Source organism: Haliotis cracherodii, unplaced genomic scaffold (genome assembly GCF_022045235.1).
Source record: "Haliotis cracherodii isolate W230 unplaced genomic scaffold, xgHalCrac1.p SCAF_1, whole genome shotgun sequence".
NCBI lineage: Eukaryota > Metazoa > Mollusca > Gastropoda > Lepetellida > Haliotidae > Haliotis > Haliotis cracherodii.
Window position 1 is genome coordinate 23,899,989 of NW_027266264.1, and position 12,617 is coordinate 23,912,605.

At 39.3% G+C, this 12,617-nt stretch overlaps 1 protein-coding gene across 5 annotated transcripts in view; it reads right to left on the bottom strand.

Moving 5' to 3' along the window:
* Positions 1 to 12,617, bottom strand: part of LOC139474770 (solute carrier organic anion transporter family member 4A1-like) — a 143,564-nt gene that overhangs the window by 38,744 nt on the left and 92,203 nt on the right. The gene's annotated exons all lie outside the window — the stretch shown is intronic.

The following is a 12,617-nucleotide window of genomic DNA, read 5'->3' on the forward strand; positions in this document are numbered from 1 at the left end:
GTGCATTCACTGCAACAAATCTATCTGTGCATTCACTGCAACAAATCTGCCTGTTAGGGCTGGGACGAGTCCCTATTTATGACCCAGGTCCTCGACCCCCTATTACCCGACCCTTCCTATGTACCGTATATCTCTGTGTATTAGGCGATTTTTTCGTACCTAGAATGAGGGGGTTAAGAAGGGGGGTCGTCTTATACACAGAGTCGAAGATCTCACGTTTTTTTCCAGGTGTGTCACTTTCAGCTTCCACTGACGATGTCATCCGGCGTCCGATAGCAAGCCCAGCATTTGACAATAAAACTTCGCATTTCGTCCTAAATAACTGTTCCAATAACTATTTCCATACATAAACATGATTTGTATCTGTTTTGCTTGAATAAAGTTGAATATTTTTTGCAAATAAAGTCGAAATGACCCTCGCCTCGATCCAGAATGTCAAGTCAGCTGACACGGTAAAACAATCAACATCCGTGAGTAGAGAGCCGGAAGTACCGGTAAGCATTTGCATATTTCACATGTGACCTAACATGTGATAACCGGTGAAGCTGAAATCAATTCCAGTTGTTTTTACAGTTGTATTAACAACTGTTGGAGACGGTGTGTATAAGTGAATGTTGAATAAACACACTAAATGTGACGCAAACATAAGCCTAGTTAGATACAACATAGTTAATTGGCGATTTAATTACCCCCATTATCTCACCAAAGATCCAAACCCATTGTTTCTTTTCATAGTCGGAGGGAAGCCGTGTAGTGTAGTGGGTACCTACCCATTGTAGGTCTCAAGAGTTTGGACATAATGTCCGATTGGGAATTGTTTTTCCCGGCGCACTGGCAAATGCTACTTACATACACACATAAAACGAACAGATCGGGCATTCACTGAAGTTGACTGAAGTTATATCTTTACAAAAACGTATCAGGTGAGGTGAAATGGGGTTTAACGTTGCGTTCAAGATTATTGCACTTATATAGCGACTTGCATGTACTTGTGTGTGTGGCTGCTTGTACTAGTCCGGACTGATGCCGATTTATAGTGCTAGCTCACTGAGATACCATGCCGCAGTTTAACATGAATACCCCAGTCAGGCACGGTATACTCACTCCGAGCCGACCAGTCCTTGTTTTAGTCCCATAATGCCGAGCGCCAGACAGGGTATTAAAGTCAGAAACAGTGTGTGCATAGTTAGAAAGAAATGCAAACATAAGCAACTTTTATTGTTATTGTATTTAAACAATATATAACGTGACTAACCACAGGTCTGGGTAGTCTTGGTGTCTTGACAGCAAAGTGGAAGTGAGAGTTAATCATTATCAGTGAAGTTCAACATCAAACACTTCCGATGACATTGTAGCATTCCTTCATGCTTTTTCATCTAATGTAAATAGCTCCCAGAATCGTTTTTTACCAAAATAAATTCAGAATAATTGGCCCCATTTGTCTCCTTGATCTCACACACGAACCACCAGCAGACCAATAAGCAAGATAACTGTTCCCTGATTGGCATCTTTTTATTTCCAATCATGTGTTTTTTATCAAAGAAAATGTTGTTGGCATTAAAGGTGCAGGCTTAAGATCAGAATTATATCATAGAATTATATCATGTACAATACACAATAAACACCTCTAACTGTGGCCACCCTATTTAATACTCATGTTCCTGGTGACACATTCTGATTTTTGACATTGCAAATGTTTTGGATTTCTGTCTAAATTTTGAATGAGTTGCGCCATACAACTTTGCAAGCAGGAAAAAAACAATAAGAGATTTTCAGATTTTCATTTCTTACTTTACATTTTTTTAGGGTTGAAAATCTGTAAACCAATTAAGAAATATGTCTGCCAAAAAATGTCATTGAGGAGGGGATTTAGGTCCCCCCCCCTGCTTGTTTGTTTGTTTGGCGTTTAACGCTGCACTCAGCAATTTTCTAGCTATATGACAGAGGTCTGTAAATAATCGAGTCTGGACCAGACAATCCAGTGATTGACATCATGAGTATTGATCTACGCAGTTGGGATACGATGATATCCCTCAACCAAGTCAGAGAGCCTGATCATCGATCCCATTAGTCGCCTTTTATGACAAGCATAGTCGCATTTTGTAGCAAGTATGGGTTGCTGAAGACCTATTTACCTCCGATCTTCACGGGTCGTTTCCTACCTGCAAACTACAAAACACATTTTCAGCCCAGCGTCTGTCTGTGAGATGATGTGTGTGACACTGTGAGTGCCAGTTAGAAACAGGCATAGCACTAATGGACTGGACGGATATTCTCATTCAGGGGAGATAATTTGTCTCCACAGGCTTTATTGCAAGTTTTTATAAAGGTTTTTCTTACCTATATTCTGTACACCAAGACAATTACCCCTGTGTGACTATGTTTGTCCATGAAAAATAGGGTACACTAGATGTTAGATTATCACTATTATCACACACAGCGGACACATACTTGGAAGTGATAAAGTTCTCTGGTCGCTTGATGCTACAATGGTTGAACAGAGAATTTCCTTGCGTCCTTGAATTTTTGTTTTGAAGCCTGGTTTTAGTGCAGCAGTGGATCAACCCGACCACCATGAATCCCAGAGTTATCTCCCCCTATCACCCCCAAACACGTCTTCCTTACATGACCCCAACCCCCCAAATCACCCTGTCTCCCCTTCACTCAGCACGCTTCAAACACTCCATTCATCATGCTTTGAATAGACAGTAGGTAAAGTCGTCATGAAGAAATAAATACCCCTACAGCAACATGATGGTAGACACGTTTGTTTAAACAACGGAAACTTAATGAAAGTGTGAGCCACAGCCTTCGCCGACATCATCAAGATGCGTCAGTTGTATCAGGTGGATCATGGTACAACATGCACACACACGGTGAGGTGGATCATGGTACAACATGCACACACACGGTGAGGTGGATCATGGTACAACATGCACACACACGGTGAGGTGGATCATGGTACAACATGCACACACACGGTGAGGTGGATCATGGTACAACATGCACACACACGGTGAGGTGGATCATGGTACAACATGCACACACACGGTGAGGTGGATCATGGTACAACATGCACACACACGGTGAGGTGGATCATGGTACAACATGCACACACACGGTGAGGTGGATCATGGTACAACATGCACACACACGGTGAGGTGGATCATGGTACAACATGCACACACACGGTGAGAGGAATCAGGCAGATGATCCAATCAGGCAGCTGCAGTTTTTATATCCCTCTTAAAAATTAGCTGTATGATAAAAAGAGGATTTTTCACGAGTTTTTTATAATATGGGAAATGGGGCGGTCGTGTAGCCTGATGGTTTAAGCGTTCGATCGTCACACTGAAGACCCGGGTTCGATTCCCGACATGGGTACAATGTGTGAAGCCCATTTCTGGTGTCCCCCGCCATGATATTGCTGGAATATTGCTAAAAGCGGCATAAAACCATACTCACTCACTCACTATTATGGGAAATATCAACCGAGTCTAAGTTCATCGGTATTTGCCGAGACTATGAACAAGCAAATATTGATGATGTTGATATTTCCCATATTAAAAAACACTCGTGATGAATTCTAATTATCATTTTCACCTTTTAAGAAATTAATGCATTAAAATTAACATCAGTAACTTGTCGTATGGATTGTGCGTTGTGATACATGTTTACCATTGCTGTGGGAAGTTACTGTCAACCAAAATAAACAACCTCTTAACTCTGTCATGGCATATTCCTTTGCTGAGAAAAGATATTCCTCGGGTTATTTAAACAAAATACTTGAACAGAGTTTTGCAGAATAATTGAAACTTTAATAACGGTAAATACAACTATTCTGTGTCGTCTTATTATATCTCTGGTATATTTTCACTGATATATATAGCTTTCAAATCAAACCACGCTAACAAAAACATTTAGACTTGGGTTTGAAGGAAAAATACAAAATTGTCCTCTGGTACATGTTTTACGTTCATCTTGTCGTGTGAGAAAACATTGTACGTCTAAAAAACATATTCTGTCTCCAACATAAATCTCAGGTGTCCCTTGGGAGAGGAATGTTTTTGTTATGTTTAGAGTGTGCCAAATTCTGCTGTAAAAGCAAGATTTTATGTATATTTTTACAACCACATACTTTGCTGATACGTATCCTTGAATGAACGTACCTGTAAACCACATCTGTCTGTCTCCCACATATGTCTGTCTCCCACATATGAATGCCCTTCACCAATTCAGATCCGATATTTTTGCTACAGATATTTCCTGCTTCCAACGAGGCACTACAGTCCCTTATGTCAACAATTTCCATTTTCACATTTACAGCAGATTAGGACCTTGTCAATATTTACAAGGATATTTTGGGTGTGCTTGATAAAAACAAACACATTAGGCAGCTAAGTGTTTTTGCCACTGACATTAAAACAACCAAGCCAAATAGCAAACATTTTCTTTCTCAGCACACAAGCCATGCTTTTCCATTAACACCTACACAGCATGTGCAGAATATGCAGCTGAGTGTCAAAGCCATTCCTTTACCTTGAGGAAAATCTTACACAAAAACATTGATACACGTTGCATTAACAAAAACTTCGGCAAATGCCTCCACCAGGCTGAGTGACTTTGTTTACCGGGGCTAGTTCGCCTAACACAAGCAAACAGGTCCCCTGTGCAAGAACAACCCACCTACAATTATGTCTGATCCTTTAACTTTAATGAACGGTGCCTCCAAACTTTCCTCCGGAATGGTCACGTTGTAATCGACATGCAACACGTTTCATGTACATTTCAACAGGGGCCAATTAGCTTAACGAGGGTATTTGAATAATGGCATTCATTTCAAAGGTGATATTTCCCAGCTGTGTCGCACTCTTGATTAACCACTAACTTGCATCTAAAGGCAATTTTACATAGCAACTTGTTTTTTTCTTTCAGTGCTGTACAAACATTTAGAAAATGTGTTGCCAGTATTCAGTGAGCCACTAGATATGTTTTAAAGTAATCATGGCCATATGGATGTAAGCAAATGATTTCATCATGCCAGATAGCCTGCAGGTGGCTTCAAAACTAACCTAAAAATAGTTTCTTGTTTACTTTGACTTTTTTTTACCTTCAGAAAAAAACCCACAAAGAATTCTGTTACTTAACAGATACAGGATTTGCATTCTTCATAAATTCCTACTGCCACATAGTCTGTCAGACAGAGGGGATGCTAAGTCTCTCAAAAATGAGAAACGTTAACACAAAAAATCTATCTATTTATATTTGTGAAACAACTTAGAAACATTTGAAATAGTGAACCCCCCCGCTGAAGGCTATCTTGCCAGAGTGACTGAACATCATCTGGACAGAGTGACTGAACATCATCTGGTCAAAGTGACTGAACATCATCTGGACAGAGTGACTGAACATCATCTGGTCAGAGTTACTGAACATCATCTGGTCAGAGTTACTGCACATCATCTGGTCAAAGTGACTGAACATCATCTGGACAGAGTGACTGAACATCATCTGATAATAATGAATTTCTTGAGACAAATGAACTTGGAACTAATGACCAAACCAATAGAGGACATTACTATGTCCAGTAAGTTTTAGTGTTTTATTTTAAAGACTTGCACATCTTAATTTCATCCAATTCAATATTGTTTCTAAAGATCCAAGCAATTATTCAAAACCTGTATGTGTATATTGCAATCTAGACTTTCTAAATCATTCTAAACTTCAGTTTTATTCCTTTTTTAATTATTCTCTAGTGTCTGGGAGAAGATATTACACCATACATCCCAGCTGGATGTTACATGACCCATCTCCGCTGTGTTCAACCTCCTCCACCCTTCCTCATCACCACCACATGTCTGGCTACAAAGGCTACAGGTATTGATACCAGACACTGAACTTTCAAAGGTTGCACCAGTTTCAGAAGGAAGAATGCCTTTGCCACGCTCAAGTCTTCAATTATTGAAATTCTTTACTGGGCAAACAGGTCCCTTGGGACAATAAAATAGGATTAGACATTATGACATGCAGAAGAGAATTAGGAGCCTGCACTTAAAATAATGAAAACTACACTTTGTATTCAAAATTTGCAAAGTCCTCATTTTAAGGAATGATAACAGTGTGGTGTCACAAAGCTATTGGCGTAACGTTTGACAATCACAAAGCTACAACAACTAATCTACATTTTACAGATTTTTAGAACAATACCGAAGATTCAAGAGGCTCCCAAAAGTGATAACTCTTGACCATAAAACAGTTTGGGTCAAGAAGAATTAAGGACAATTATTCACAAAAGCATAAATATGTGTCTAAATATAGGACAATGTCCTTGCACTGTGTTTGGTCTTTGTGAGTAAAGGTATTTATGCTAATTATACTTGAAATCGAATTCACATGATTTCTTCACAAAAGCTCAATATCTTAAGCCAAATATGGATAAACTGTTTTAAGGACCATCAACACACAGAACCTTACGCAAGGGACTTGCATTTCCTCACAGCTATCAGACTCATTACAATGCCCAAGCTGCCGACACATAAGGCGATAATGTGCCATTCTTTCCTGTCTGAAATATTATCGAATATCATTGATTTTTCAACCATTATGTTCCATTAGACTGAAGGCAATATCAACCATTAGGCCATTGCCAGTAATTACCTACTGCTGCCTGATGTTGTTACCTGGTGTATTTTGTTTTATTTATCAGCCAGGTACACAGCATTTAGTAATTGACTGCTGCATAAATCACCAAGACCATGGATGAAAGATGGTGTCATTAGAGGATGGATCTAACCATGGACAAGAAAGAAAGTGTTGAGCAGTTGTTTGTTTGACTTTGCTGCTTTAGAAAAGTTCACACTTCCATTAGGAGCAGATTCGCCACAACCTGATTCTCATCAAGGGTTCTGCTGTCTAACCAAATGGCCCTAAGGCTGCATAGATAATCTAAGTAGCAGTGTTTTACCGCATTATCAATCCATAGTCATACATAAGTGACGAATATCATACTGTAGAATGTATGTCCTTTCCTTTCCTTTCCTTGGTCATCTCGTTTATCTCCTTTCCATCATGACATATACTCTGGACCTATTCACCACCAAACTATGGCATACCTTTACATTGCTGACTGCCATTGTACAAAGTGATGTTACTGCTAAGGTGATCGTAACTCCCATACTTTAACATAGACTTACAACAGTCATGGCGCTAAGGTTGTTTTGTCCAACAGCATCCTCATAGGTTTGTGGTTCATGACACTTAGACAACAATGACCTTGACAAATAGCAATGAAAGGTCAAGAGGCTCTGTAGCTCACTTGAAAATTGTTTTCCGTGAGCTTGACCTTACCATACTGACGGGACCTTACTTCGATGTAACATTGTTCAGTAACCAGAACAATACTTCCATATACAGTAATATGATGCAAGTTATGTAAGCTTTTTTTATCATTGTTTTATAAAGATGCATGAAACATAAATAAAATATGATTTTCTAGTTTTTTACAATTTCTGTTTTTTGGTTTTTTTTTAATACTTACTTTCTTTTACTTTTTTCTTATCTCCTCTTTGAATCTATTCTTTTTTGTCTCATTATTGTATTTATTATTCATTTTTCTGTATGATTCATTATTCACTTATTTCATATTATTATGTTTACTCTCTCTCTCTTGAACATATCCAACAGCTTCAGTCTCAGAGAGGCTGACTTTCTCCGTCACTCACCCTTTCTTCCCTCCCCCTCTCTCCCAAATACAAAAATTACATATGAAATGTTCTCTTTAAAGAATGAAAATGCTGCTTATATTTATATTCCTCTTAAATCCTATTTCATATTAGTGTATGCATTTCTTATATGATAATAGACAATATCACTTTCTCCCTGGCAAGACCTCAGCTGAAAGCTAAAGTCATGTTCCCCTAGGAACAAATCCATCTCTACCTTCCACAGCTATCCCTATAACATCCACATTACAAATAACATGTATTGCTTCAGGGCAATAACATAGCATATAAATAGCATGTCCGTACTCTATATCCCATGGCTGTGTAATAACTGACACCTTGATAAGGAGCCTGGACAATGTTTCAACCCTGGTGTACAGGTGATACACGTGTCGATGCCTGGTGGTTGTGGTACAGAAGAGGATGTTGATGCACAGTGTGCCCAGGTATATCCCTACAGACCTGTTCATCAACATGAGTGGTAGCAACACATAACAGACCCAAGGCAGCGACCAAATCGGTCCTATTTGTGGCTAAATTAAATCTGGCAGCTCATGCTTCATATGGGGAGGCCCCCAGGCTTTCTTACAAAATACAAGCACTGAATATCTAAATATTAACTCTCAATTTCAATTTCAAATTGTCTTAAAGAGAAAGCACTAATTTTTTGGTGTCAGTGATCCATTCACATAATTTTAGACTTAAAGGAATCTGTTTGGCAGGTAATAGAGACCGATTATTCTCTGGCTTTGATGTTAAATCTTTACATTAAACATGTTAAACACTTGCTACTGATGGATTGAATTGTCACATAGATTTTTTCACATAGGAGTAACTTTTTATACCCCTTACTGACACTTGTTGCTAAGGAGGGATAAGAATGTCTTAGAATTTCACGAATCATGATTGTTGTGTCTTAGTGACATACTCTCTGAAGCCTTGCATGCCGACTGCTTTACACTCCTTTCATTTTCTGCTTCTAAATGGAACAAAAGAAGTCATATTAGGTGACTAGACTGCGGCCTCTTCACAGTCTTCACACTAACTCAAGCTGTTCCACTACCACCTTGTTTGCATGCTAACTCAAATATTAAATATTATGATATATTATGATTATATATATATCATGTATAAGTGAGTTTGGTTTGACACCCTTTTGAGACATATCTCAGTTATTTCCACGACGTCTCAGCTTGTGATGGGAGGAAAGCCCGAAGTGATGCCGGTCTTAGACATCCATCACTTTGGTTGAACCCATTATGTGCAAACAGATTGAAAATCTTTATAAGCATAAACACATGGAGAGGATATTCTGTTCAGTATAACTTCCCAATCCTGTTCACTTTCATTAATAAAATCTATATCTGTCTTTACATTTAATCTATAACTGTCTGCATACAACGGCTGACTAATGCGTTGAAATGCCACAGGGAGCATTCAGCCAAACAAACAGACAAACAAACAGACAAACAAACAAACAAACAAACAAACAAACAAACAAACAAACAAACGACCACTGACATTTGCAGGGTATTAAGTCATTGGTATGTATTCATTAGCAGCAGGTCACCGTGAACTGGATGTCCATGTGTCAACACGGCGTTCAGTTAGTGCAGAGACTGACTCCATCTTGTCTGTCAAAACAGTCTCAGTCAGCTAACACCAATGAGTTGATGCTACATTTTACCTGGAGAATCTAAAATTCCAATCACTGCCTATTCAATGTTATTGACAACAAGTATACTACTCAATAAAGGTAAGGATCCCCCATTTCTTCCATGTTACTATAGTTAACCTGTCCTGGCATGACAGATTAACTATAGTAATATGAAAGAATAATATGTACTCTGTATGGCCTTTCATACCAGCATACTGACACAAGGCATGTTAGGCTTAGTATGGGGGACATACTTGCACAAGTCTCTAAGGCAATAATGATTAGTTTAAATCATAATTTCTGGATCATATAAATAATAAGAACAAGTTGTCCCTATACTTATCTCAACTACCAATTATAAGGATAGAATTACTACACATCCATGGCCTTATCTTACAGTACAGCCTTGGAGCAAGGCTACATTGTGTGCCGACAGCAGTCTTGGACTACTGGGCAGGGAGATCCCAATACATGCTGGCATCGGACCAGGAATCATGCATGTGTGTCACACACACACTTAATAAACATGGGCACAGTACCCGGTGAGGTGGACATTTGTCAGGGAGCCAACTAACGCTGTGACGTTTTCGTCTTAATTACTTTAACATAGTTGTATTCGTAGAGGGATAGTAGCAGATAGAGCGTATGCCTGGTATGGTGTATGGCATTAAGGGATAAAACGTGGACTGGTGGGCTGAGCGTCTATCATGTCTGAGTAGGGTGTGCTGTGGCATGGTATCTCAGCACTGTAGCTACTTCAATACACCTAGCCTGGACAGACACTTTACGGACACTGACACTGCTACATATCAACACACCAATAATAATAAATCAACAGTAAGTATCAGAAGTAAGAAAGGCAGCATGAGATACAATAGCACCTCATTGTCTCAACTTCTTGGACCTCACAAAAGGTGGGGTAGTCTAGTGGTTGAAGCGCTGGCTTGCCACATCAAGGACCTGGGTCTGATTTTGTTGTATGGATGTGTGTGAAAACCCTGTCTTGGTGTCCATGCGATATTTCTGGAATATTGCTACAAGCATCTTCGCTGACTCACTCTGTAATGCTACATGATGCTATATCAATTTGTCCTATATTTCACAATACTTCCTCTTCAAGGTGGGAAACAACCCTCTGAAAACAAGGGTGAAAAGTCAAGAATGCTGTGAAACATACACCTGTCATTGACTGGAGAAAATAACGTGTAGATGACAGCTTAGTCACGATGATTCAGTGCAAGCACCTAGCTGCAATACCTTACATCAGAATGTACAGGCACATACAAGCACCTGCTTCAACTAACATCAGAATGTACAGGCACATACAAGCACCTGCTTCAACTAACATCAAAATGTACAGGCACATACAAGCACCTGCTTCAACTAACATCAAAATGTACAGGCACATACAAGCACCTGCTTCAACTAACATCAAAATGTACAGGCACATACAAGCACCTGCTACAACTAACATCAAAATGTACAGGCACATACAAGCACCTGCTTCAACTAACATCAGAATGTACAGGCACATACAAGCACCTGCTTCAACTAACATCAAAATGTACATGTACATACAAGCACCTGCTTCAACTAACATCAGAATGTACAGGCACATACAAGCACCTGCTACAACTAACATCAGAATGTACAGGCTCATATAAGCACCTGCTTCAACTAACATCAGAATGTACAGGCACATACAAGCACCTGCTACAACTAACATCAGAATGTACTGGCACATACAAGCACCTGCTTCAACTAACATCAGAATGTACAGGCACATACAAGCACCTGCTACAACTAACATCAGAATGTACAGGCTCATACAAGCACCTGCTGCAACTACCATCAGAATGTACAGGCACATACAAGCACCTGCTACAACTAACATCAGAATGTACAGGCACATACAATCAGATCATACACACAGATCAGGGTGAGTCACCAGTGTTGGTAGTTATACATCTTCAGATCCATATTATACAATCCAAACAGTCATTGATGTGTAAAGTCCCAGTGAGGTAAGATTCCCGGGTGACTGTTACTCCCCCTGAGATAGCACCTTCAGAAACTCTGATGCCATGTATTATGATGGTGGGTAATGTCAGTTATTGAGTATGTGAGGTCACATCAACTTGGGAAAAATAGCTCATCTGTAGCTCCCCTGGATATGAAGTCAGCAGTCAACAACGACAGCCGTTTAACAAAGGTTGCTGTCAATACTGATATTGAAATATTTTCTGCATAAATTTTGAAAAAGGATACAAACTAATACTAAAATCTAATGATTTGAACAAAATAAGTCCTGAGTAACTGAAACTGTCTCACTCACACTGAAATAAACGTGTTACCCTGGGATGATATGATGTTGTTACATACATTTTTAGCAAAATGCAGCAGAAAATTAACAAAATAGAATATTCATTTTAACATTAAACAAGTCAAACACAATATATACTACTCAAATGAAGTTGGGGAACACCAGCATTTTCAAAGAACTAAAGTAAATCTGTCATAGCCGTCAGACATACTGCGCTTAAGAAAAGCATTCATATTCATATTCAGTCTTCAAATTCCTATAACAAGTTTTCTAACAATGATATTGCAGCACACACTCCATTTATTTGATTTGTTTCCTGGTCCACTGTATTGGCTCCTCGGCAAGAGGTCCATAAATCAGAAACGCCATCTATCACCAGTCTCAAGAGTGTGTTTTAGCACAGTGCAATATCTCACCCAACACACAGGTCAAGGTGACAGGTCAGCATGCAGAGTTACAACAACACATTCAATGTCCACTGCATTCTCACTTGTTGGCATCCACTTTCCCATTGATCTAACAGGTCCTCACACTCAAACCTACCATGTTTACTGGTAACAGAATTTTAAGGTATTCTCCTGCCTGTGAGTGTTTCACGAAGACTATTACATGCGTAAAAATATATATGTGTGTATGCTTGCTGTTCTTGGAATGTTTGTAAAATTCTCACAAATTGTTGATGACAGATTGTGTGTGTGTTGTTTAATGCTGCACTCAGCAATATTTCGGCTATATGACTGGGGTGGGGTGGGTGAGTTTGGGTGAGTTTGGTGGGGTGGGGTTTGGGTGGTTTTTTTTAGGTGGGTTGTCAGAAGGTAATCAAGTCAATCCATGGCCAGTGATTGACATAAAAAATATTGATCTATGCAAATGAGAAATGAAATTCATCAACCAAGTCAGCGAGTCTGACCACCTG